We start from the raw sequence: 26,273 nt of genomic DNA, 5'->3' as shown, positions 1-26,273 counted from the left end.
ATACTATATGTTTATTTCAATTTCATGAACCTAAAATGCTGCAGTGTGCTGAAAGTCCAAATCATATATCTAAGAATTGGATTTTACATTTTTCCATATAGATAACAGGTGTGAAAAATCCTGTATTGGAAAGGTGGCTACCTATAGACAGGATGTATGAGGAAGTTCAAGCTATTCTGGCTATTGTCAACACTAATTTAAGAATAGAATATTCTGCCTTTCAGCCTCAGATAGTGGCAGACAAGAAAGGACTATGTTTTGCTAATTATACCCTTTAAACTATGTCATGTAGGGGAATGCAGCACTCATGCCAGTTACATGAACAGGAGATGCAATTTGCCCTTTTGGAGGACAAAAATACATATATGCAAATCCTTAGGTTCTCTTTAGCTATGGAGAGGCATTAAACATGAACAGAAAATCAAAGACTAACTATGAATTCATAGTGCAATTCTGCTGGATAAAATTAGGTCCATTTTACCGGTTTAGGATTTAATTGTTATCAATTTAACAGAGAATGTGCTTAAACTTTGAATTTCCAAAACGTGTCTAATTAAAAGTCCCAGGATGAGAGTACATAATAATGCAACAAATTACATTTTAAATCAAACATGAAAACAACTAAAACATAGCAATAAACATCCTCTTGATTTCTCAGTCAATGACTAGTGTCAGAATAGCCCCCAAAGAGTTGAAATTTTTACTGTCTTTTTCTCTTCTTTCCCGAGAAGAGCTTCATACTTGTCTGAAATTAGTGTGCATATTAGTCAAGCCAGAAATGTCAGGTAGGTCCTGCTACTACAGTGATTTCTCTGTATAACTTCTTACGCATGGAACTAGGACAAAAGGTCTTCAGAAGGCTTTCTGGAGAGTGGTGTATGAGCTACAAACCATTTCCCCTCAGAGAACCCTTGGACTGGGAAAGTCCAGCAACTGCAATCATCTGTGGATGAAACATCACTTCAGAATATGTTTCTGCTTGTAAATTAGAAATGCCAAGGCTAAAGCAGTATCTCACAAAATGAGAGGAGGAGGCAACATGGTCCTGTAATATGCTGATCTAGGCAAGAGCCTTGGATTTTGTTTTTGTCTATTGCTGGAGGATCTAGGAAGATTCACCATCTGTGTGGTTCCATCAATATAATTGGGAATGATACTTGCTAGCTTTTGTAATGTGCTTTGAGATCTGTGTGTATGCATTAGATACCACTATTACTTTCACATACTGACATTAGCAATGCCTACTTTGTAATGCATGTTTTTTGGTATTTTACTGGAAACTTAATACGCTTACACATCCTTGCTGGGATATGATGAAAAGTATTTCACATATTTTGCTAGGCTGACTTACAAACCTTGACCTAGTGCAATCACAAGTACCTATTTTCAAAATTTCTTTGCATTAATTGTATTCTCCTGCACATTGGTCGGTGCCTGTGAGCCTTATTCAGTAATGACTTGTGCACTAGTTAACGGGAAATTCATTTAGAAAGGGAAGAGAAACAAACTGACAAAGAGTGCATATATCATTAGTTTTATCCCTCAGACAGTTCTTTTCCCATATGCATTTGGCTAACTGTACCAGGCTATGATCAATGCACAGACCATGAAAACGGATGAAACCAACTGAAAAAGCAACCTTGTGCCTCTTTAAGAAAAAGTGAAAACTTTTCCAATTGATTTAGTGCTTCATAAATTAGCCTAGGGACAGCTTTAAATTGTGCTCTTATTATGCATACAGGATTCTACTCATCTAATAATTTTGCTATTCAATAAAAAAAAAGATGTTTTGAATAGCAACCAAACATGCCATAAAAATACACTATCCACATTCTGCAAAGAGTGAAAATGTAAATGGATGGATTGAAAATGTCCCCGATATGATTTCTCTCTTGTTGACTTTCCAATTTAATTTTTCATGGGGAAAAAGATGTACTGGGAAATAGAATGCATGATCTACAAGTAGGAGTTTAGGGAAGTCATTATATACCCATTAGTTATGTGCATTTATTAAATCTGTCTGGTAAAATTAAGGGAGCTAAAATTTTATGTATTTATTTCTATCTAGTGTACCAAGTGTATCTCGTATGCCAGTCAGCACTTAAGATAAATGAATTAACTGACCGTACCAGAGAACAGAAGCCTTGAACTGGAAAGGATATACCCACTAAAGAAACTCTCCCGGGATTCTGTAGTTATTCTGTAGATTTGGTCCCTGGGTGCATTTTGGATACTATCCATTTTCATTTAAAGATCAAAGTCCTTTTTATGGCTATCTTTCAAAAACTACAGGAAGTATAAACAACTACTTCCTTAGCATTTTCATTTAAGCTCTAGGAAATCCTTCAGGCTGTCTTGGAAAGGGGCACTGAATCTGTCTGCAGTAATGGTGTTTGGCCAGTGCATAGTCCTAAGAGCCTTTACTATGGCTATAAGACCAGTTATTCATTCCCTAAGGCCCATGGTGGTAAGAATATTTATTTACTTAGATACTATCTTAATCAGAGCAAAGCCAGAAGAGCTCTTCTAGACTGCATATCTTGGCCTGAGTATCCCGTAAGGGCCCTAGGGTTTTTAATAAGTACCCCAGACCCTCTTATATTAACCACTTCTCCCAGTTTAGACTTAACTGAGGTTCATGGAAGTTGCCAGGATTTTCATCTTAAAATTTTACTGTTCAAAAAAGGAATACAAATAGTATCAGTAATAGATGTTTATTTTATCCCTTTCCCATAAGAAAGAGGATAGGGGACTTCTGCTAATACTGCTTACTTTCTGTGTGTCTGCTTTCTATTATAGAAGCAACCAAATATGATTAATGAGGACAATGAAAGGGAAAGCAACGGATGAGTAAGTATTTGGTTGTCCAGACCACAGAACACCTGGTTCACTCTGGCATGGTGGAATTTAAACTCAATAGGGTTTGAACTAAATTTTCTTATAAAAGAATTCCTCAAAGATCTTAGGTATAGATGCCTTGGTCTTGCCTTGGTCATCTGTCTAAAGATTTGGACAAAGGGCCTCCTAGGAATAAATACGAATGACTCACAGTCTGGAAAGAAAGAACCAGCGAGTTTACACATGGTGCAAGTCCTACCAGCCACTGCCACTTCTGGTCCCCTGTCCCTGCAGGCTAGAAAGAACCTACTGAAAGTGGCCGTGGTAGTGGAGGCTGAAGTTGTAACAGCATGAAACTATTGTCAAAGCTGGAAACGTTCCCCAGATGTTTCACATGTTCAAGTGGGAATAAAACATTTATAGCCTTTCTGGCGTGTGTTATCATCAGCAGCAAGGATCTGGTTCAAGAACCTAAAGATTCCTTTGGAAATTAGCAAATCCATCTGTCTGAGCCTCCTGTAAATAAGCTAGTTAGAATGAAGTGCTCTTGCTGACTGCCCTTACTGGGCAACAGTTGCATTCCTACAAGCACTGACTGAGCAAAGAACGGAGAACAAACAATTCTTTAAAAGAATCTTTGAAAGAAATAATCTCAATTTTAATTTTAGCAATCACAGTAATAACCCTAAGTTTGCATGAATAGTAGGTTAAAATACTCCGCCATTGTCCCAGAAATGTCGTTTGGTCTTTTGCACCATTTTAAAGCTACCTCTGTAAAAAGAGAAGATGGGAAAATAATGGACAAGCTATTGTTGATACCTTGTTTCCTGTACATCCTTCCCTTCCCTTTTGTGTATTTCTTGTGCTCTTCATCCGTGAAGTGTAAGCCCAGGCTTGTGGGTATTATGCTTATAATAATATAATAATTAATAATTCCATCCAACTTTCTTCACTTTCAGTGCACCTCTGGAGCGTCACTCCAGACCTTTGGTTTGGTTGTCCAGTCTAGTTATGCAGCTGGTAGCCTTGTTCTTTTTAGGCAGAACATGCCTTGCTGTTTTTTCTGCTTCTTCTGTGTTGCCCTCGTGATGATATGTGTTCTGGAGATCTGTCCCCACTCTATCAGTGATTTCATCAAATGTTTGCTAAGGGGAGGTAGTTTTCTTTTTTCTTCTTTTTTTTTTTTTCTGATGCTGATACTGCTTTATTGCTATGCTTTGTAGTCACAGTAAATAGGTGCTGTGTCAGAAAGGAGAAACTCTTGTGAAGTAAGGAATATTTGAGTTTCATAGAGGTTGTTCTGGCTGCCAGCTTATAGACATCCTCCCTCTTCCTTTGTCTCAAAGGATGTTTGAGTAGTTTAAACAAAATAGAACATCCACAATGAGAAACAATGAGCAAGACTTACCTCTGAGGATCTTATATAGCCTGGGAAGAGGGGGATGTAAGTTGAGTCATTGCTCCAAATCAGACCAGGGAGTTTGTCCTGAGCATTACAGCACTGGCCGGATTTACTGGGCTGAGTGGCCATAGCACGGAACCTCCAGCCTGGTGCGTTTTGTGTGGCGGTTGGCATTGCTTTATGGACCGCTACCTGATGAACTCTGTTAAGAGGATGGATAGGTGTCTAATTTTTGAAGGCTGTCAGGTCTAAGTGTGGGTCAGTCACCAAGTTGCTTCACATGGTCAGGTTTAAGCAGTTCTCAGCCTTGTTATCAGTAGAAACTTAGGGGCCTTTATGAATGTGTCGCGACAAAACAATGATTTTTAGGAATTCCAGTGGCACTTATAGAATGGATTTAAGAATCTAAATCACTTTTACCCTCCAAGTGTGATGCCAGTAAGGAAGTAAGAGATTAAGTAAGAGTAAGTGTTCGACTAATGTCTACCTGGCAGACTGAAAACACTGAAGTGCTCTTCAAGAGGTCTCGTCACTAACAGACACAGAATTCTAAGGAATAAAATTTTCATGCTTCTACCCATTTTCATAAGTTCCAGGACTGGATTTGAAACACAGGCCAAAGGATTGTTCTTAATTAATTCTTCCTTAAAGTCCTATAACTGTGGTAAAGCTAGAAAAAATATTTTAGGGGGACAACCAAAACAATGTTTTTCTTTATGATGCTCAGAGGGAGAGAAAGCCCTATTTGTATAGTAAAGGATTCTGACAATTTAAATTCTGTCTTAAAATAAAGGTCAGTGAAGAAAATACAGTTAGCTGTCTACATAAAGTATACAGTAATATTTTTAGGATGTTGAATAATATTCAAAAACTTCTGGGAGCTTTTTCCAAAGATGGTTGACTGTTTAGCAAATAAAGTTAGAAAAAGACAGTCTCCTGACATCATTCAGACACATGGCTCTTTTGCTGACATTTTCCCTCGGGTAACAGAAATCAGGGAATTCAGGATGATGGTTAGAGTCCTACATGAATTACTTCATATCTAGTGACATGACCTCCTGAAGCAGCAGTCTCAGCTGCAAAATGTCTTGTAACTCTTACTTTATTTTTTTTTCTGCTGAGGCATCAGAATTAACTTCTAAAATTCAGTAAAAAAGAGTCAATTAAAAACAAACAAATAAAAAATGAAAGGTATGAATTTCTGTAGTTGAAAGAAAAAAACAACAACAGACAGCAGTGAATTTTATATTTTCTGAGCATGCAGAAGATGATTAGCTCTTTCGATTATAGAAACATATAGGGGATTCTCTGGGCAGACAGTGTAAGGTAAGTACATATACTGTGAACTCTGTGGTTAGAGTTACTCAGAAGAGGTCAAACGCTCCTAGTAGAGCATTTTATACTATTCAGTCACTGTCTAACATGTAATGACTCTTAAGGCACAACTATATTAGCTCTGCCTGCTGAAGGTTAGCTCTGAGAAACTACAAAACTTTTCATGTGGTGGTTTGAATGTGTAGACACGACATTACTAAACTAACAAGTAACCTCTTTCATTTCATTTGCTGCAACTATAGCCCAGAATTCCCTTCCTATAATACATCCAATTGAAGTAATGGCACTGAATAATACACAAGTCCACCTCCACCACCACCAACACTGTGTGTAATTAATTTGCATCCCAAATACCTTACTAAGACTTTGCAGGTAATTGGTAGATGGGTAATCTACCTATTAATTTCTTCATTTCTAGCCAGTCTCTAGTTAATAATCAATAGTCCTCTTTCCTAATGAAGAAATGGCCTTGACTTCCTGGCCTTTGTGCAGTGTTAAAATAACATTGATCGTTATCATTATCATATGCCCTTGATATACTATATAAGGGCAAGGATATCAGTCTTACAGTACAGAAACACTTCACAAGCCTGGAGGAGTAATTGTGATTGGCCAAAGAAGTATACATGGTTTTCTGGCCAAAGATCTATGGGAGAGAATTAATAAAATGTATATTAATTCTATCTCCAATCCTAAATTGAAGAATTGAAGACAATCTCCCCAAAGGTATATGGGTCTCCCACTGCCATTAGAGCTTCAAAACTTTTATCTGTTGCAGTAGTTTCTTTTTTCGTGAGAGAAATCAAAATATTAATTGTGTCCTCCTGAACTCTTTAAGTAGAACTTGAGGACCATTTTTCATCAGTGACATACTACAGACCAGAATGTGGTCTATATTTGGATCTTTTGACTAAGGTACAATGTCTAATTTCAAAAATAATGGTACTGTAGATCTTATTTTACTATTCTTCCATAATAATAAGATCTTTCTCTGCTTCCAGAATTTATACTCTTCTATTAAATAAGGAAAATCTTTTGTACAGTAGGTGTAAAATTACATCACTGTCAAGTCATTATTAAAAAAAAAAAAGAGAAAAAAATCAGTTGTCTTGTGCTAAGATTAAAAATTAGAAATGAATTACATTTAAAAAGTCTATTGCAAAATGATGGTACCCACAAGTCTTCCACACCACCTAACGTTGTTTGGTGTCATAAACTTGGCTCTGGTTGATCTTTTAGTGTTTTGAAAATCAATTTTGAGAGCAAGGTTTCTAGAAATGGTATTAAAACAAGGGACTTGTAAATTTTGTTGAAATAGATTATGGGAATTCATGCCTTTGTTTAGGAACATAAATATGATATCCAAGTACCATTTGTTTTGTACCTATAAGTATGCTGATGTTCATGGGGGCAGAGTAGTTTTTGAGAATTGATAGATACCTTTATAGTTATACCCAGCTGCATTGTATCAGCTCAGGTTATCTACCCCAAGAGCAAGAGACGATTTATTCAAGAAACAGAGTGTGCATAATGCATACAACTTCCTTTGTTACAGAGTGACCTCTGGACTGCGTATGGCAATGTGGATCAGACTTGAGTGGGGAGGTCACGGCTGCCAGGTCAATGGGTGCCTGGTGAATGAAATATGCATATGGTTTGTGAGATCCCTAAATCATGATATAACGCTTCACATTCATGTTCAGTAATTTCTATATGTATATAAAATACAGTTCACTGTTTAAAAATATTAAACCACTTTATTGAGTATGCACAAGAACGTCTTGTATGTGGGCTTAGTTATCTAACTATAGTCTGCTTTTCTCTTTGCATATATGTGGTGCTCTCCTGCAGAAACGAGCTACAATAGCTGTGTTATGCTCCTTTCCTGATAGTCATTAAAGGGACAGATTCTTAAATAATTATCATTATATTATTTTAAGACTTCCAAATATTCCCTTGAAAGCTTAAAGATTTTATTAAAATATTTTATAAAATTCTGGACACTTGGAAAGTGTTTGATGTTAAAGTGTAAGACACTTGAGCCTCTTCCTTCAAACAACATTTTGGCTTTCAAAAGTGAATAAATATTGAAACTCTTAGCACTTGATTTTGAGTGTTCTCAGTACTATTTATAAGTGGAGTGAGTGCAACTATTGTTATCTTTGTAAATATTTGGCACTGCATAGCCTTGATACGCAGTTGTGTCCATTCAAAGAATGTCTACTGAACAAAGGAAGTGGTCTCAGGGCATAAATGTTATCCTGAAGCAACTAAAGGATACAAGCCTTGTCACTTCTTGTCTCATTTTCATTAAGAAAATCATGTGGTTTAGCTTTAGGGGGTGGTGATGAATCAACCATGTGACTAAAGGCAAGTGGCCGTCTTAAAGCAGCTCTTATCCCTACTAAAAATAAGAATAAAAAGAGAGAGGGGTTTTCAGCTCCGTAAGATGTTCACTCACTGGGCTGCCATGAAGTAAATATTTTTACAAATATATTATTTACTACAAGGGAGGCTTCTTCCCTGAGAACACAGAGGAACGTGCTTGCTGTGGGAGCTGTACGGCCACTACAGGCCCAACTGTCATTCCTTCGGTACTTCCTGTCAGTCTGACTAAACTCTGTCATCCTTCAACCCAGTTTAAATTAACAGGTAATTTGTAAATGTCACTTCAGGTTAGGCCGCTCATTTTGTTTCTACTCTACCAATGCAAAGTCTAGGACTAATTTTTCTTGTCTTCTTTTAATAGGATTTTCATTTATAAATAGAATTATGTTCTGAAAATAAATTACAGTAAGTGATGCACAGAACTGGTAGCAGCAGCACTTTCATAGAATTTCAAGCACCTACATCAGAAGAGATTAATAAAAACACTTCAAAGGCTAAATTCTATTTAAGCAGAAGACAGCTTTTGGTTAATATTTAATCTGAGTAACTGAGATCTTGGTTGAAAATATAATTTTTTAATATCTAAATTAATTTGCAAAACAAAACCATTAATTTTTCCTGAGAGCTTTCATAGTGCAAAAGTTTCAGTAATTTATTAAAAAAAAAAAAAGTTAAAAATGTAATTCTGTAGTAAAAGTCCCTATTTTAATATGGAATTTATTTCTAATGCAATATATTATATTTGATCAGCGATATTGCTTTAAGTCTATACTTTTTAAATGAATGCTATTGTACTCCATGGAATAAGAAAACGAATCAGAGTTTTCATGAGAGCCTTTAATTTATAACTAGAGATTGCTTTTAGGTTCAGTATTAACAAATAAACATCACGCATTTTTAAAAGATAGCATATTCTTGAAAAAGGTACCCTTTCACTGTAATACAAGCATTTGTGATAGGAGCTGGTGTAATATTTTGGTATAATATTTTTCATTTACATTGTTTTGGAAATGTTGTGGTTACAACATATGCTTTGATTATTCACTTTGTGGCAGTCTCATATCCAAGTTAATTGAAAAAGCTGCGTAGTGACACTTTTGTGCCTTTCTTTCTTCTGCTTTTGAGTGCTAGGAAGCATCTTCTCTTCCCTACACCCCTCAAGGGAACTCTGCATCTTTCCAGCAGAGAGTGACACTGACTTCATGCATAGAAGGAAACCTCAAAACCTTATGGTCCTTGTAAAAGTTTTCTAGGCTCAGGCAGGGGCTTGACTCTCCCCTCATAACAGAAGCCAACGTTTAAGCCACTATTTTGGCATCAGTAGTAGCCAAACTCAGCTGTATGGAGTGCAAGCCAAAACCCAGTTCTTTTCTGTCATTAACCTCTCTCCATGTTCATTTTATGCTCCTTTGCTATCACCTCATTCGCTCCATTACTGCAAGCTCTCATTCTTCTTATCTTATTTTTCCTCTCATTCTTTACCTCAGAGCATTTATTTGCATTTTTGTAAGCCTTCTTTTTCTTAGTGATTTTTCTATGAGTTTTACTACTTCTTCAGTTTCTTTAAAAGAAAATCTTGGTGACAAGAAATCTAACCTGAAAGTTAGAGAGTAGGAATTCAGGACATCATGAGAACTGTCTGTGTCTGTTTTGGTGATAGGATCAAGCATTTTGGAGTTTGAGGGAGGAAGAAATAAATAACGGCAATTAGCAAGTAATACAAAATGCAAATTGCAGAGTTTGGATTATTACTGGATTATTACTGTGATCTGATGAGTGATCTGGCTATTGCTAATACTTTTGGCTTATTTTGATCTGATGATTCTATTACTTCCCTTGTTTGCTAGGCTGTCCTGGTGATTGATGTGATTGCAGAGAAGGTGACAGAGGCCAAAGCCAGAGGACTGACAGAACAAAAGGAGCCAATTCTCTTCCTTTGAGATTAAGCCTAGAAGATGTCCTACTTTGATTTGGTCCTCTTAAACCTTACCATGCAATGTTATGCACAGTTTCTCTATATTGTTGTCTTCATGTGTCAAGAGCCAGCACATTTTCATGAGGTGAATATAAGTCTGTACTGAGGAACTTTGAAGGCAATTAAATGTGAAGTTGGCAAGGAGTAGAAGACTCTTTGTGAAGCATAGATCCCTAGTTACTTCTTCTAGTATTGTGCATAGTACAGCCACCATACAATGACAGGTAACTATGACACACCTTCTTCTTTTCCTATATGAAATTATTCCCTGAATGTGTAAGCCACTAGTGATCTTTTATACCATCAGGTTTATGAAGGGGGAAAAAGGGGTTTCCAATGGGAATTTTACATGATGATGTTTCAAAATAACATATTTTGTGTTTTGGTAGTTCATCTCTTGTTTTAAAATAACTCACCTGCCATTTTGAGGCCGAATGTGGGTGTGCTGGCACTGGTAATGAGTTTATGTCAACACTATTATCCTTTTCTCCCCAACATGTGCAACTCATCAGTCTACAGCATACCTTGGTTTAATCTGTCATTTCTCCATCTTAAAATTGCTTATGTAGTTTTAGTAGCTGCTTTAGTAGTTGCACAGATGATTTCCAGGAAATAAAGGATAGCCAAGGTAGCAGGAAGACAAAGGTATTCACTGTATGTGGCGAAGTAGTAGCAAGGATTCTTCTCAGTGACTTGGTGAGCAGAAATTCAAGAAACGTAGAAAAAAGTTTTGGCACTAGGTCTCCAGTGATGAGTAATTGCTTTGGTTGCTGCTCTGGTAATTAACATGGAAGAGACAGCTACACGGAAGATTGCAATATAATATGATACACGCTACCAAACTCTCAGTTAAAGAGTTGGATCCTATCACTTGTCTTTGGTGTGACTTAAGGCTCCACTCAGACAATATTTGTATGGTTCAAAATCTCATGTCTGGATTCTAGCTAAACCTATAAGCATATACTGAAATTATTTACAGTGTAATTGTAAAGACTACTTCAGGTGGTTTAAAAATTACATTTTTAGTGACATTAGTGGTATCAGAACCCAGCACAAAATACAGAAAAAGCAATTTTCATTGTGCATTAATACTGGCTTATTGTCAGAAAAATAACTTTTCTATGTAAATATTAATCATTTTGTTTAAACATTAAAGGTGTGTCTTTATTCTAAATGGTAAATTAGCATTCATGCAGGATGAGTCTGGAACTTGAAAAGAGAGCTGTGATGTATTAAATACTAACTGAAGTTCCCCAATCATGAATTCATTATAATTACTAGGAATGAATGTCTAGGTGGAACATTTTTCTTGTACTTTAGTTGATTTTAGCAGTAACTGCAGCATCAGTCCAATTTTCCAGATAACTTACCTTCTTATGGTTTCACAAGCTCATCAGCTCAGGTTTGTTACATTTTCCCACAGCATAACAAACAAAAGAGTTTGTGGCAAAGAAGTAAGCTTGGATCTTGTTTGTATGGCCTAATGTGAATCAGCATAAGGGAGTATGATGAAACTTAGGAAAATGACCTTTATGTGAACCGACTGCTGCTGTTCATGAAATTTGAACTAACACTCAGTTCTAGGAAGACTGTGAAACAGCTAATATTCTGAAATGCTGACAAAAAGGAATCCACTGTGAAATAAATGCCTGTCTGCCTGTCTGACCATCAAAATTAAAGCAGAGAAGTAGAAATTTATTGCCACCTGTCCCAGAGACAAATATGTGAGATAGATGTGCACTGCTTTCTCCAGGATGACATCTGGAGGAGCACTTATTGTCTATCAAAGTTATTGCAAAAAGAACTGCTGTGTCAGTTGCCCTAATTCCACTTAAACACATGGAAATTCTTTCAGCTATTAACTGTGCAGTACTTTAGACGATTCTTTGAGGTGTTTGGGTTCACTCTGCATCAAAAATTCACAAAAAGCAAGGTAAGATGCTTATTGCTCTTTGATTTGTTCCCATTTTTTATCTCACTTTTTATTTACTTGAGATGTCAAACGAGTATGTACTTGATGCCTATTGCAGGGTGAAAACTCTGTGGAGGTCTGTCTGTGAAGTCATTGCAAAGATCATTACTAGGACAAAGCAGCCCATGGAAGAAGAACCCAGTATTTCTAAAATTGCACTAATATTGAATCTTTGTCGTTGATCCTCCTTTTTACAGGCAGGAGATTAAGCAAAAATTCAGGAGATTTTCATTTCACTAATTCAATGAATTTACTTTTTCAGTGCCTGGAAGTTTCTTTACATGATAAATTCTCTGGGTTGATAGGTCTCTTAATGCAGAAGATGTGATTATTCCAAGGAATCACATCACACGGCCTAGCAGGTGTTTTTTAAATGTGGTTCCGTTTTTCAAAACTGTATCATACTTTATGAGTTGCATTTGGTTTATCAGCTCTTGACTAACTGTGAGCTGGAGGAGCTGAAGGTGGTGTTTTTAGTTACAAAATAATATGACATTCACTGTGGTGACATCAATCCATCTTCATCTTGGTGCAAGATAGAGGGGCATGTTACATTCAGGTACTAATGTCTGCATGCCTCTAAACAGAGGTTGTGTTACACAAATTTGGGATTTTTGAAGCATAGGACTGTTGTAGCAACTATTTCTAGCAGCTTTCTATACAGGTCAGTCTTTTAGATATAAAATTAATGCTAATTTAATGTAATCTCTTTCATACTTCAGAGTATGAAACCCAAAAAAGCATATTATAGAATCAGCCTAAAAACTTTTTAAATTTCTGCCCCTGGGCTGAAGTATTAGCTTAGTTTTAGGACTAGATGATAAGTTCATGCTGCAATGATAATAACGAACATGGACTCCATATTATTTTATGAGTTTTCCAACATTGGCTTCTGATTCTAGCACTTCTGTTTCTGGGGCCCAAACAGAATCCTTTTGGGCTGATTTGAAGCATACTTGAAGACAGGAGTTATTCTACACTAAGGAAAACGTAGGCCGAGATTATCTCAAGTTTGATATGTAGTATCAGTGTGATTTGAAGCATTCAGTTTAGCAAATAGCTAACAGTTGAGACAGATGAGGGCAATCTTCCTCAAAGCTGTTGCATTAGACTGAGACAAGACAGCATTCATGTACAAATGAAAAGTTTATCTTTGCAAGCAGGAATGCTATAGTTTGACTATTTTTCAATTAAAAGTTGGATTCCATAGTGCATTGAATCTGTCACAGTGAAAAATGTAGGCTGATTGTTAATAATACTGCTCTATAATTATTACCATTATACAGTCCAGATGTCTCATGAGGCCAAGATCCCCTGGTTCTATTTGGTTTTGTACAGACTGTAGAAGAAGCAATTCCTGAGCCTTAAGGCTGGTAAGCTAAGTGTAAGACTCATGCAAGTAGATTCAGGAAGCTTTTCCATTGTGGTTATTGATGGTGTTGCTGAAAGCAATCTGTCACAGTGAGAGCTACCCTCTTTTAGCCTTATATTGCATGCTCATTTTCTCGTTTTGACATGTTTGGTGTTGAAGAGCTAAAAGTGGGCTTTCTTGTTAAAGAAGGTAAGTTTTCAAAATTAAAAAAACTTTTACAATTTTTTTTCTTGAATTTGAAGAGAGTTTAATGAAAATAAAAACTTTCAACACAAGAAATGCATTCCTTTCTTCAAAATGGAGAATTAAAAAAACCCTCCTCAAAATATTCTTGATGCCATTTTAGAGTGAAATAATTTATTGGAGGTGCCTGTAGTACAAAGTTTAGCACTCCCCCCCCCACCCCCCCCAGGAATATGTAATTATAGTTTGAAAAAGACAAGAAATTGGTGTAGACAGCTATTCTCCCACAGCTTCATCCCCCTTAGTGGACTGATGGCAAGTGAATGCCTGTAATAGGAGGCAAAACTCAGTTGTAAGTATTTTTTCTCCAGCCAGATGACTCATATAGGTGTAAAAATATGTATCTTTGTCAGGCTATCCATCTGTTTGCTAGAGGCACACCAATTGACACTCTTGCTGTATTAGCCATAACCTATACAGCAAGTACCAATTAGAAGATCTTGATCTCAGTTACTAGTTGAACTAATTAGATTGAAAATTTCCATTTTGTTTCAGAATTTTGCTAAAAGTGTTCATCTATTTCAAAGAATAAAATGAGGGAAAAATGAGGGAAAAACATGTTGCTTTGTTGGTGTACATTACTTTAGGTATTTCTTTATTTTTATTTTTTTTATTGAGAAGCTCTGGTGCTCCCATGCAAGGGGCAAGGACTTGCTGTTTGGCATGAGTGATAAGCATGTCAGGTTGTGGCTTTCACTGTCTTCATGAAGGAAGCAGGAAAGTTTGGCAAAGCAGTCAGCTGCTATAAAAACTTATGGTCAGTGTTTGCTTGGGGGAGAGTTAATAGAGTTCAGTATCTAAATTCTTCATTTTTTTTTGTGTTTGTGTAGGTTTTTTTGTTTATTTTGTTTGTTTGTTTTTCTGTGGCGAAAATTAATCTCTCCCTTCTTGGTTGCATTGCTGAGTATGGAGATCCCATTTGCAGAGAGCACTGATATTCCTTCCTTCCCTAAAGCTGCTGGTATAGAGCAGTCTTTTCCTGAGGTGGTGGACACCAGAACGTAGGATGAGGGACAGTAAATGAAAGAAAGACTGTGACTGGGCAAAGAGAGAAATAGGCAGATTAAGGAGGCAGATATGGGGTGCAGCTCTCCACATCTGTCTGATGCCAGCATGTATGGTGAAAACTATAAATATATTTATAATATTGTATAATAATATTGTAATATACATAATGTATTTATAAATATAATATATAAACTATATTACACTTTTCTGTGTAAAGAGTCTGGTCCCTGCTGGGCTGTGCAGGGGCTGATGCTGTCAGATCAACTGGCAGAGGTGAAGAACCTCCCTTACAGACTGTATACAGATGCCAGCACGATTCCTTGCAGTGTTTTTTTTTTTTTTTCTTCTGCATAGGACTTCTCATTTTTGAAACCCGTGAAGTTATACACACATACACACACACACTTAAGCTGAGAAACTATCGCAGTTCTCTTCTGCATATGTGTTCTGACAGAGCTTTTAGTTTCAGGAGTGCATGCTTCTCACAGAGAATCTCATTCAGCACATAGTGGGCCTGTGTTTAGAGCCATGTAGTGATGGATGCAGTTTTCCATCAAATTATCTGCCTCATATGTTGCACAGGCTGCAACATCTGTAATGAAAATTCCTCTATGTAATGGCAATTGAATGTTGTGCTGGAAAACAGGATTCTTATCTTATGTCTGATAAGGTGTAGAAATCCTTAAAAAATGCAGCACAATTGAGGCCTACAGTGAAAACAAAAACCCCACATTCCTTCTGCCCCAAGGGTTGTGGGGGCAGGGGAAGTGGGAAGGAGGAGCCGAGGGGAGACAGGTCCGTTTCCATCCTGAAACATGCTGGGTTCTGCATGCGGTGCTTCATTGTATTTGACCAGCATTTCTGTCAGAAAATACAAAATACAAAGAGGGATTTGTGTCCTTGAAGGACAAACTGGAGGACCATTTCTGAACCACTGTACAGAAGCCTGGGCCTACTGACTGTCCATATGCACCCATGTGGGCAGGGAATGGAGAAGAAAAAATGGTCACCTGGCCTAAAGCAAGAGCTCCCAGCCCTGCAGTGCTTGTGTGTAAGCTCTGGGGACTCCAGGAGGGCACGTTTAGCTGTCAATACCCTGTGGTGTTCCCAGGGGCAGAACGGCAGAGGCTGTTGGTAGAAACACTGGCCTTAGCTCAGGCGTCCCTCGGCAAGGTGAGGAGCGGGTGGGCCATAGCTGCGGAGAGGGACAGTGCAGGGGCAGCAGACAGAAACCATCCGTGCCCTTGGCTTGCTCCAGCCTGACCTGGACCTTGCTACCCAGCAGGAATGAGCGATCTCAAACCGGGAGCTGGAGGGGCAGGCAACCTGCTGGCCCCACATGGACTCCTGCAGGAAAAGAGCGAAAGGTGTAAAGTTATAGGGTTTTGAATTTGTCTTTCCCTGCTTATCTACGTGGGTGTAGTTCTCCATTCTACTTTTAATGAAAATAGGGGTTGTTAAACTGCTGCTTTGCAAGTGGAGAAATTACATTTCTGGTTTTATCACCAGAAAACTTAGTGTAATTATCTCTAGGTTCATTTTGATGGCATGAGTTTTTGTTGTAATTCCCACAAATTTAAACCTGGCCCTTTCTGCCGCCAATGGCAACAGTTTCAGATTTTTGTCGGCTGACCCAGAAGAAGTGTGTTTTGATTACCCCTCAGAGGTATGCTCTGATTTAGTGAAGCGCTTCATAACTACAGCAGGTCAATAGGAAATACACTTGAACAAATACAGTGTTGCATAATGCTTAATAGTAAAGAGAAACAGTGTTAGGCATCTCAGAAGAGCCCAAGATGCGCGGGTATTTTTAACCTTATTAGCTCTGTGCCTCAGCTTCCCACTTGTAAAATGGTTTACAATTAAATGAATCAAAGGAATGTTCTGAAAATAAATTCATTAATGTTTGTGAAATGTTCAGATAGCATACCATGGAGAGTAATAGAGTGTCCCTCAAGCAAATGAAAATTCCTTGTTCTGTAGAATACAGTTTGAAGAGGGTGTGGATAGGAGAAGCCGGGGGACCACTCTCTAAATAGTGAAGATAACAAAAATATTGAATACCTGCAGTGCTCTTCTGTTGAGCACCATCTACCTAGGACACTGAAGTGAGTATTTCCTGTGGGAAAAATTAATAATGTAATCATATAATTTAAATCCATGTTGCAAATCATGAACTGAAGGGGGATGAATTAAGATTACACAAGTGTTAGTGCTACTTTAATTGCTGCCACAATGAGCCATCTTACTGCTTATATTCCTTGATTTTGCTTGACTTTATAACGGCAGTGCTCCTTTAATCTAGAGTGTGGATTTTTTGTGTGTTTAATAATATATGTTTATATATATATTCTGCATTGTCAAGTTACCAATTGAAATGAACTCCATGAGGAGTCCCTTCAGCACTGCTGGGTATTCAACCAGCTTTACAAAAAATCTGAAGTGGCCTTTGGAGGAAAAAAAAAAAAAAGCTCATAACACCTCACAAAACAAATTATTCCTTAAGTCTCATGCTTGGAGGTAGTTTTCAGTGTCACACCCAGTAATTCAGGGGTGGAACAGCCATCACTGCTAATGGTAGCCACCTGGCCTAATTCTTCCACATTGGATGGGAAACTTGTACAAGTCTGAAAATACAAAGTGCACTAGGTGCTCTTTATAAAGTGCTTACTAGCAAGAGTCTTACAGACTAGGTAAGTCTGGGGTGTAGTATTCCTGCGGCCAGCAACCCTAAGAAATGAAGGAACAAGATAAAAAGGTTGTCAGGGATCCCCCAGTTTTGTCCTAAACTGCTCTTAGTCTGTATCAGGAACTTTCACATTTTCTTTGTAATAAGAAAGGCTTCAAATGGTGCCAGCTCTGTGGCTGCATACTCTGGAAAATCATGCTGAATTTAGCAGTTGTCTTCTGTCCCTGGCACAGAGAGAGCCCCATGAGCCTCTGTCCTTTGCTTATGGCAGCTGTGGAATGGCATGGGTGAGAGTACTTTTCAGGTGATGGCACAGCTTCTGTTTCTTAACCAAACCTTGCATTTTCCCCAGATAAATGGGGGAAGGTGACTGGCACATCATAATCATTTGCATGCCAACTAAAAGTACTTCTTTTAAGTGGCTCCCCTCAGGGTCTTGACCTCAAAAATCTACTATTAAAGATAACCAGATTAATAAAGCAAGGGCATGAGCTGTTAGGAGGCAAATTATCTATCCATTTGATCCAGGTAGTTGCACTTAAATAGGCGTGAGAGGCAGCATTAAACAAAACAAAATAAAATTTAACTTATATCCAGGTGTCCCTGTGTGGATTTTAAAGGAAATTAGGGAAGAAATGTATTAGACTGTATTTGTCAGGTTCAGCTGTGTTAAGGCAATGCAGTTGCGTTTTGGGTTTTGCATGTGACTCTATGTGCTGTTTTACTGTTATTAAGAATATTATATTTAGACTGATAATGAGGTCAGATTAGGCTATAAAGTCTTCCTGACGCATAAGAAAAAATTCTACAGTTTTAGATGCTAAGACTGAAAATCAAAGTATTCAATTTATGAAATAATGAAGGAGTCTTACCCCTCCGAAGTCTATGCTGAGTAAAAGCAGCTCATATAAAATATGTAAGTAGTGCACAGCAGAGGACATGCTGGGCATGGGAACATGATATCCATTGGCTTATGGTCCTCAGCTTTACATGCGGGAAGAGCTTACAGGTGAGTTAGCTGAGTGGCCTTAAGTGTGCGTTTGGGGCAAGGCTTGAGCTCTCTGCTCTGAACCTGTTGTGAAACTACCCCTTGGTTGCTTTTCAGCAGGCCCTAGCCAAGCAGCATATTTGTAGCTGTATGAAATTTGGCAGCTTCACTGAAAACATGATCTGCTTGCATTTCACTGGTCATTTAGAGTGAGTAGACTCCAATGTCATGCATGTTTTAAGAAAGCTGTCTGTACAGCAGCTTGTGAGAAACAGGTCATCTGTTTAAGAAAACTACCGCAGATCAAGACTAAAAGTACCATACTGCATTAGCCAATTTGTTCCAGGAGCTTTTCTTTCTAATTTGTTGCTAGACCATGCTCAGTAGATGCAAACTACCAGCTGGTCTGGGCTCCTGAAGCATAAGTATCTAGCTGGAAAGAACAACTTGTATCAGCTGGGCAGATGTAATTAAAGTTTGGGGCTTACTTTATACCCAGGTGGAGACTTTGAAAGACTTAAGGGAATTTAGTGCTAATCCAAACCTAGTATCTTCCGACCGATGACATGATGGGCAGCACAGAACTGTAATTGGAAGGGCATTGGAGGGGGACTTTGAGAGATTACGGAAGAGAGAGAAGAGAGGATTATACAAGCACAGGAATAAGTACAGCAACTTCAGAAAATTACCTAATGCAATGCAGTTCTTGTATCTTTATGATATTCAGGATTCTAGGCTTGTCAGACAGTACAATACCTACCACACACCTTTAAGTTCTGTTATAGAAATCTGCATCTGAGAATGCAAACTGTCAAAGCCTTTACAAGCTAAAGGAAGCAGCTTAGGAAGATGTAGGCAGTTCATCTGACAATGTCTCTGTTAATCCTGCCATAGAGTAGGTTGTCTCTCCTTATCTTCAGATCTGCCAAAGCAAGACAAATGATCAAACTTCAGGATGCTCTTTGTTACGTCATGTGGCACATGGCCTCACAGATGTGGGGTCCATGATCTACCCACACCCACAGATCCTGCTTTCTGTTCAGAATGCCTCTTCAAAAGTTTTTTGGGGAAAGCTTTCCTTTAATTTGCATGGCATCTTCCACTGCCTGGCAGTTCCTCTTTGTCATGTCATACAATAATTTATTCCAACAAGTGCTCAGGAGCTATTGTTAGGGATTAAATCAAGCTGCAAACATGTACATTGTCTTTTTATTTTTTTTTCTTTGACTTTGCCTCCATCTTCTTTTTCTAATGTTGCTTTCACATTATTTTTGTCTCCTCCCAGTTCTGCTTTCCTTTTCTTTAAATTTACTGGTGCTTTTCTCCTTGATTCTGGCCCTCCAGACCATTTCTTTTCTCTCTCTGATTTAGAATGGATCTCTATGCTGGTCTTTCATTGCCAGCCCTCTTGCCTCTACGTGATGATTAGCAGTCTTTTCTAACCATAATGTGAGTGGAATTTGGCAGGCAGCAGAGCACTAGTCTCAAGGACCAGACACTGCCCGGAAGGACAGCATAGCAGATACAGTGAAACAAGATGAAATCCGTTATGACCTCTTGAGATCCAAGTCAGAAAAGGCAGATTTTAAAACAAAATATTGTATTGCAAGGAAGGTGAAGGAAATTTATGAAGTCTGTTTCCCTGAGAATGAAGCATGGGATATGTTTTTTTTTTTCTTCCTGATTTTATTTATTATAATTTTAAGCAGCAATTGCAGATGAAAACTGGTTTCACTTTAGCTGATCCAAGAAGGCAAATGGGAACTTAGGATCTTCCGGTAGCTCCAATTAGGGAAGAAATTGTGATAGCTAATTCTTTGAAGTAATCTTGTTTGATAATAAGATCCCTTTGTGCTTGCGCATGAGAGGCATCAGCCAGTCAGAAAGAGTTCCCCTGTCCACCTCACCAAACCCCACATAGTAGCATCGCCAGGAAAACTCTCCAAGCTTTTTTGGGGGTTGCACAGATGGCTGCTTACGCAAACAGGGTCTTACTTTCTTATTGCTTACACTCCATCTTGCTTTCAACCAAGATCCAATATTTTTTTGGTCATTTTCTTTCCTGGACTCTCATCTTTGTCATTTTTCTTTTCGTCTTCTTTTTTCTTTTCTTCTCTGAGTAGTGCTGTAAGTCTTTCAGATGTCTTAAGTGAGCATAAGGAGTTATGCCAAAACCAGACATCTAGTTGTGTTTTTTTTTTCTGTGTCCTACTTTTTTGACTTTAAGTGCTGCCTACATTTTATGGATGTCTTTCTGCCCCATATACACCTTGAACTTCACAGAACCTGCAAAACTGACTACTCAGCCAGGAAGTGCGTTTCCTCAAAGTGACTCTCTGCTGTTTTGTATCTTGTACTTCCATTTCTTGTCCACCTCTCTCATGTCATGGCCAAACCAAAATGAAACAAAATAATAACAAACTCATGGACTCATAGAACAGCCCAGGTTGGAAGGGACCTTGAAAATGAGTGGATGCTTACGTATTTCAGTTTGTATTTATTGCAATATTTAAAAAAAAAAAAAAAAAGGCATTTCAATCTGTCCCATGGCTGCATAAAAATAGTTTGGACAGTGGGATAGTTTCAGGACAAGAAGCACTAAAAATAGATCTAGCATCATGTCAGTAAATATCATAAGTCTGCAAAAGTCATCAGAAACAGTCAGCAGCAAGTGTCATCAAAGAGAACCTGCAGAAGCCAGCAAACAAGAAAATAATAGTTATGACCACAGTAGCAACCGACGTTATCCAGAAATGGAAGAAAATGCAAGGAGTTTAATCACAGCATCTGGGCTGGCCACAATCCTCAGAGATGGTCATGCCTGCCAAAAGCCTAGGTTGCCATGGGGCCTGGGGGAGGGGGAATGTCTCGGGAAGCACAGTAGTGATTCCTCTGATGGATTAAAGGCCACATTGAGATTCTTGTCCAAATCCTTTTTGTAAAGGGATGATAACACCATAGTGTGTCTTGGGTACATCCTGGTCTTAAATGGGTGGAAAACATTCTTTATGAAGGCAATAGGAGGGAGACAGCATGTAGTACAAAGCTGGATGCAGTTGTGACGTGGCAGCTAGCTGGAGACAGCACTGGAGAACTGCAGTCCCCTAATTCTCCATGGCAAATCTTCACCATGTTTTACAGATGTTCTAAAAAGTGATTTCTGCTTTGCTGGCATCTGTGACAATTCTAATAATAAATCCCATTCTTGGTCAAAAAATACATATTTTTAACCCTTCATTGAAACATGGTTACAGTTTGAGGGTGGGAGAAGTTGTGATGAAAGCTGGTCAAATAGCTTCCCTAGGAAGGGTGTTTCCTAGGATTTGGTGCTTGAAGAAGTGGTTCAGTAGGTTACACACTTCAGGCTGAGCAGCTATGAAGTAAACCGTGTTTTAGCATGGTGAGGACTCCACAGTTCCCTTTAACCACACAAGGCCTAACAGCAGGGCTACAGAATCAAGTTTCTTTTCTAATGCCCAACAAATCCTGCTATTTTTATTTTTATTTTTATTTTTATTTTTATTTTTATTTTTATTTTTATTTTTATTTTTAATCTTTTATCATACTAGCACCCAAACTTTATGAAGAAAGGCGCAGTTTCCACCACAGTCATGACTGATATACCTTTGTTTAGGCAGGTTTCCTAGGCCTGGACTGGTGGAGATGTTTTCATAAATATTGGCACATTGCTCTATTGGCAATGACGTAATAGCTCAGCTAATTAAATTCTAGTACTATGCACTTACATGTCTGATCAGTACTAAGGCTATTCATTTTATATCATTTTAATCTTTAAAATGTTACAAAAGCTATTTGAAATGAGTGGCTTACTGTAAATGAATGGACAGAGACCACAGTCAATAAGTAAAGTGCTCATTCACCAAAGTGCTTTAGCAAGGTTATATTTTGTTAAAGATTTTGAAGCTGGACACAGTGTTGAATTGAAGCCCATCAGACATTCCCATCATTTATTTAGATTTGCTAAGTGATCTGAAAAGAGATTCAAATGCCAGCAAAAAGGGTTGGGCAGAAGGGCTACCAGGCTAATCCTCAGCACTCCCCCTGTTGTGTTTTGGACACCACTGAAGATGAAATGCAGTGTGTTAAATTATGTGACACACAACATTAATCAGAACTTTGCCTTTGTGTTATGTTGCTTTCAACGTGAGTTGGTACAGTATGACACAGGTCTTGTGTTGCCCCATAACAAGACGAAATGCAAGTCAGTGTGTACCTCAAGTGCTGCTGGTACTGGCTTGAAGAGGAATGGTTTGGCTTGGCATCTTCCTCCAACTTAAACGAGTTTCCAGCAAAGTTAACAAGTGCTTGCCAGTCACACAGGAGAAAGGAATACAAAAGATAAAACAAGTATGAACTTAACTTTTCTGTTTTTTTTTTTTTTAAACATTGTCTTTGTTTCCAAGCAGTACCCTGGAAGAACATCCAAATGATGGTAAAGCCTCAAGGATAATTTTTGTATTATATTTTAACAATGTATTTTATCACTATAGCTTGCTTTAAATTTGCTTCAAATATTAAACAGACACTGGCTACAGTAGTTAGTTGAATTGTTTATGGGATCAAAATCAAACTAAACGTTCTGAAAATTTTCAGCAAGAGATTCCAGTTAATGAAAGCACCATTTGTGATGTGCTAAAACATGTATACACATAGGTATTGCCCCATTTATCAGACATGAGAGCTAATTACCTCATCCACTGCTATATTTCTTCCATCCTCTGCATTTCAATTCCCAATATTAACACATAGGTGGTCAAGCTGACCATCGAATAGCCTACATGAGCATGAATGCATTAAATAATTTAATGTTAGAAGAGTTTATTAAACTGCCACATTCTAATCAGCATGCGTACCTGCCTTCATTAATCTTGCACTGGTCCATGGTGTGTCTCTACAGCCGACATAGAGTGTGCTAATGTTAATAGGAGCTCTTAACAAACAGGATCAGTTAATCAAGGAAAATTTACTATTAGCCATATGACCATGCATACTGAAATCTAATTACAATCAGATTTAACCTCTTCATTACTGTGTTCATCCAAATATTTTCCTTATCACTTGCGATACTAAAGTATTCCAAACTGAGACATGATTATGCTCATTCGAACAAGAAATACTTGCATCAGCTCACTTTTATTAGGGAGGTAGGCTTGCTGTTTGCTATGTTTTCAATGTATAATGTGATATGGGTTATATTTATTGCCAAGATATGTAGTACAGAAAATCATTGCTGGAACAGAATGTTGAAAAATGAACGTCAGTATTCTGGATTAATTCAGATGGAATTTAGCACTTAGTAAATTATCAGTTAGAACGGGATATGGTGGATATAATTTAGAATATACAGTTATTTTAGCAGTTAAAGTGTTTTAAGTTCTTAAGCAATGTGTTTCTTTCTGATCTCGATTGAACCATATTATTTTACAACACAGATATTTTCATTAGATCTTAGACTGTGATAAGCAATTAGGCTACATCAGTGGTCGTGATCCTCTGAGTCTGCTTGCAGAAAGGAAGAGGTTGGAAGGGACCTCTAGAGACTATTTAGTCCTCAGTCTGATAGGGAAAGGGTAAAGGGGAATAGTTCCATATTAGAATTATTGGTTTATTTTATTTTATTTTATTTTATTTTATTTTATTTTATTTTATTTTATTTTATTTTATTTTATTTTATTTTATATTTTTAAATATCCTTCTTCTGTATGTAGAAAATAGACAGTTCAGAGTAGAGGAGACCCAATCTGTTTCTTTAAGAATCTATAACATTTTGGGTGAAAGAGCAATGAATTCTTTAATTATAGTAGAGGGTAGGATCCTGAACTATTCTAAAATGTTGAGAGGGTCATTTGCATGGGAATTTTATTGTCTGAGAAGCATTATATTGCCGCACCTCTCCATCATGATTAAAAGTGTGGGTTGGGCCCCAGCAGTGGAATTTGCTGCCTTTGGGGCAAGGACCAGCCATTGGCTTTGGAAGCACTGCTGAGCCCTGCTTTAGTCTCTATTGCCATGTGGGCTTTGGTGCCACTCCTCTCGCTCTTGCTAACCTCTTCTCTGTTATTCCTTCTTCTCCTCCACTCTAGTGTTTAAACCCAGTAACTTCTGCAAAGGAGGTAAAATCCGGGGATGGTTTCTTCCTCTGGGAAATATCATTGTTAAAAAAATGCCATTTGGTGCAACCTGGTCCAGTGATGAAAAATGTATTTTTTGTGAGCTAGGGTAAAATACGGCCCAACAGGATGGTACAGCTGAATCCAGAAAAGGATATGGACTTGATAAGACAGGATTTAATTTTGGTTTGCTTCATCTACAATGATTCTAGAACCATCTCTTTTCTCTCCTCCCCTGTCTTCTTTATAATTTGGATTTATTAGGTCCACCAGTTTTTGCATTTTCTTCCATCCTTCAGCCTCTTTTCCTTCTCTCAGCTTTTTTATTTTTTTATTTCTCATTTTGTTATGTTACTCTTGGACTATTCTTGCCTTACTACCTTGCTGTCTTGCCTTAATTTTAATGCAAGGTGTATTAAAACACTCCTTTGAGGGTGTGTGAGGGTTTGAGGGTGTTTTGCTTTATTTTATGGAGACTGTTAGAAATGGGCCTTTTTATTTTTGCAACTGGCTTACTGTGCTTGCTGGCTGGTATCTTGCGTCATACATAAAGCTGGGATAATCACTTAGCAGGTAAGAACACTGATCCTTTCTCCCTAACCTATCCTAGATCTCGTAGTACTACTTTCTGTCATGATGGCTCAGCTTCATCCTTGTTCAAAACTGAGGATCTGAACTTTTTCTGTATGCCAGCGACTAGATGACTCCTCACGTTTGTCCTGTCACTTTCTGCTGAAGTACGCACTTTTCAAGGTATGAGGTTGCACTTGGAGTGAAAGCATGGCTATCACCCAACTGAGTATGCCGCAGTACACACACTCTCAAGGCACCATGCACAGTACTTGTCAGATTTTGGGGAAGCCAGCACATTTACAGGTCACTATCAAACCTGTAGAGAAACTGTAGGGTAAGGGGAATTTGAGTACCATGAATGCTATGTGTTAACGGTGGGGCTGGGGAGAGAAGGTGTTTCTTCCAACCAAGGCAGTTTATAACTATTATATATTTATAATGCTTGTTTTTCAGCGTATAATGTATTTAGGAATTGTATTGGTATCTGGTGCTTTTAACAAACCCAATAACATTGTCAGGGCTGAACAAAGAAATAAATAACATAACAGGAACAAAATATGACTCTTCATTAGTAGAGTATCTTTCCTCTGCTCTGCTTTCCTTTTGTACTTCTGGTGCTTTTGATTGCAATTGCTGTTCAAATCTGACCACAAAGGAGAACGCTGATAACTTGCTAAATGTACAAATCCAGCATGTTAGAAGAATTTAATGCAATAGTATATGACTCAAATATAATGTAGTTTGGAAATGTCATATGATAATCCTACATAAAACCCTATTCATCAAAAGGCTTCTGCTGTCAGGTTGTGATGATGCTTTGATTATTTTACACATTATTTACACTGGGTAGAGTTAGAAGGCATATTCTAAGTGTGATTCAAGATGAAAAGTAATTCTTTAAAGAGAAGGTGTATTCTTTGTACAGATGTTAATTTTGATTGTAAGAAAGAGGGGAGAAATATTAATAAAATTGGTTGGGACATAACAGTATTTTGAAATTACTCTTAAGAAGTGAATGGATGTATAACATGAAAGTATTTTTAAAAATTTAACATTACATTAAAGTGGCTGCCTGAGTTCTGTGACTGGGAATTTGTAAGCTAAAGGAGATATGACATTTACTGTAATGAAATCAGGATGGCTAGAAAAAACGTCTGAAAAGGGCCTAGACTGGAGAAAAGAAGGACAATTCAGCAAGATTTGTGGTATCATATATCATGGGGCAATACTGAGCTCATAGCAGCTGTTTAACACTGGAAATGCTGTTTATCAGTCCAGCTGAATAAAGCAAATCAAGAAAAGGAAAGGGAGAAATTGGGCACAGAGTGCCTGTGCTGTGTGTGCAGAGCATTGCTGAAA

At 37.8% G+C, this 26,273-nt stretch overlaps 1 protein-coding gene across 50 annotated transcripts in view; it reads left to right on the top strand.

The window, feature by feature from the left end:
• LOC308199202 (uncharacterized protein) overlaps positions 1-26,273 on the top strand; it is a 506,154-nt gene that overhangs the window by 182,450 nt on the left and 297,431 nt on the right. For 3 of the 50 annotated variants that reach the window (XR_013954482.1, XR_013954460.1, XR_013954461.1), the window contains one exon: positions 2,800-2,850. The exons of the other annotated variants lie outside the window; for them this stretch is intronic. The gene's annotated coding sequence lies outside the window, so the exon portion shown is untranslated. The remainder of the gene's footprint in view (positions 1-2,799; positions 2,851-26,273) is intronic. 50 annotated transcript variants of the gene reach the window in all.

The sequence above is a fragment of the Anser brachyrhynchus genome, assembly GCF_964034855.1.
Source record: "Anser brachyrhynchus genome assembly, chromosome: 8".
NCBI classification, from domain to species: Eukaryota; Metazoa; Chordata; class Aves; order Anseriformes; family Anatidae; genus Anser; species Anser brachyrhynchus.
Note: the sequence above shows the minus strand (reverse complement) of the source record. Positions and strands in the feature narration are given on the sequence as shown.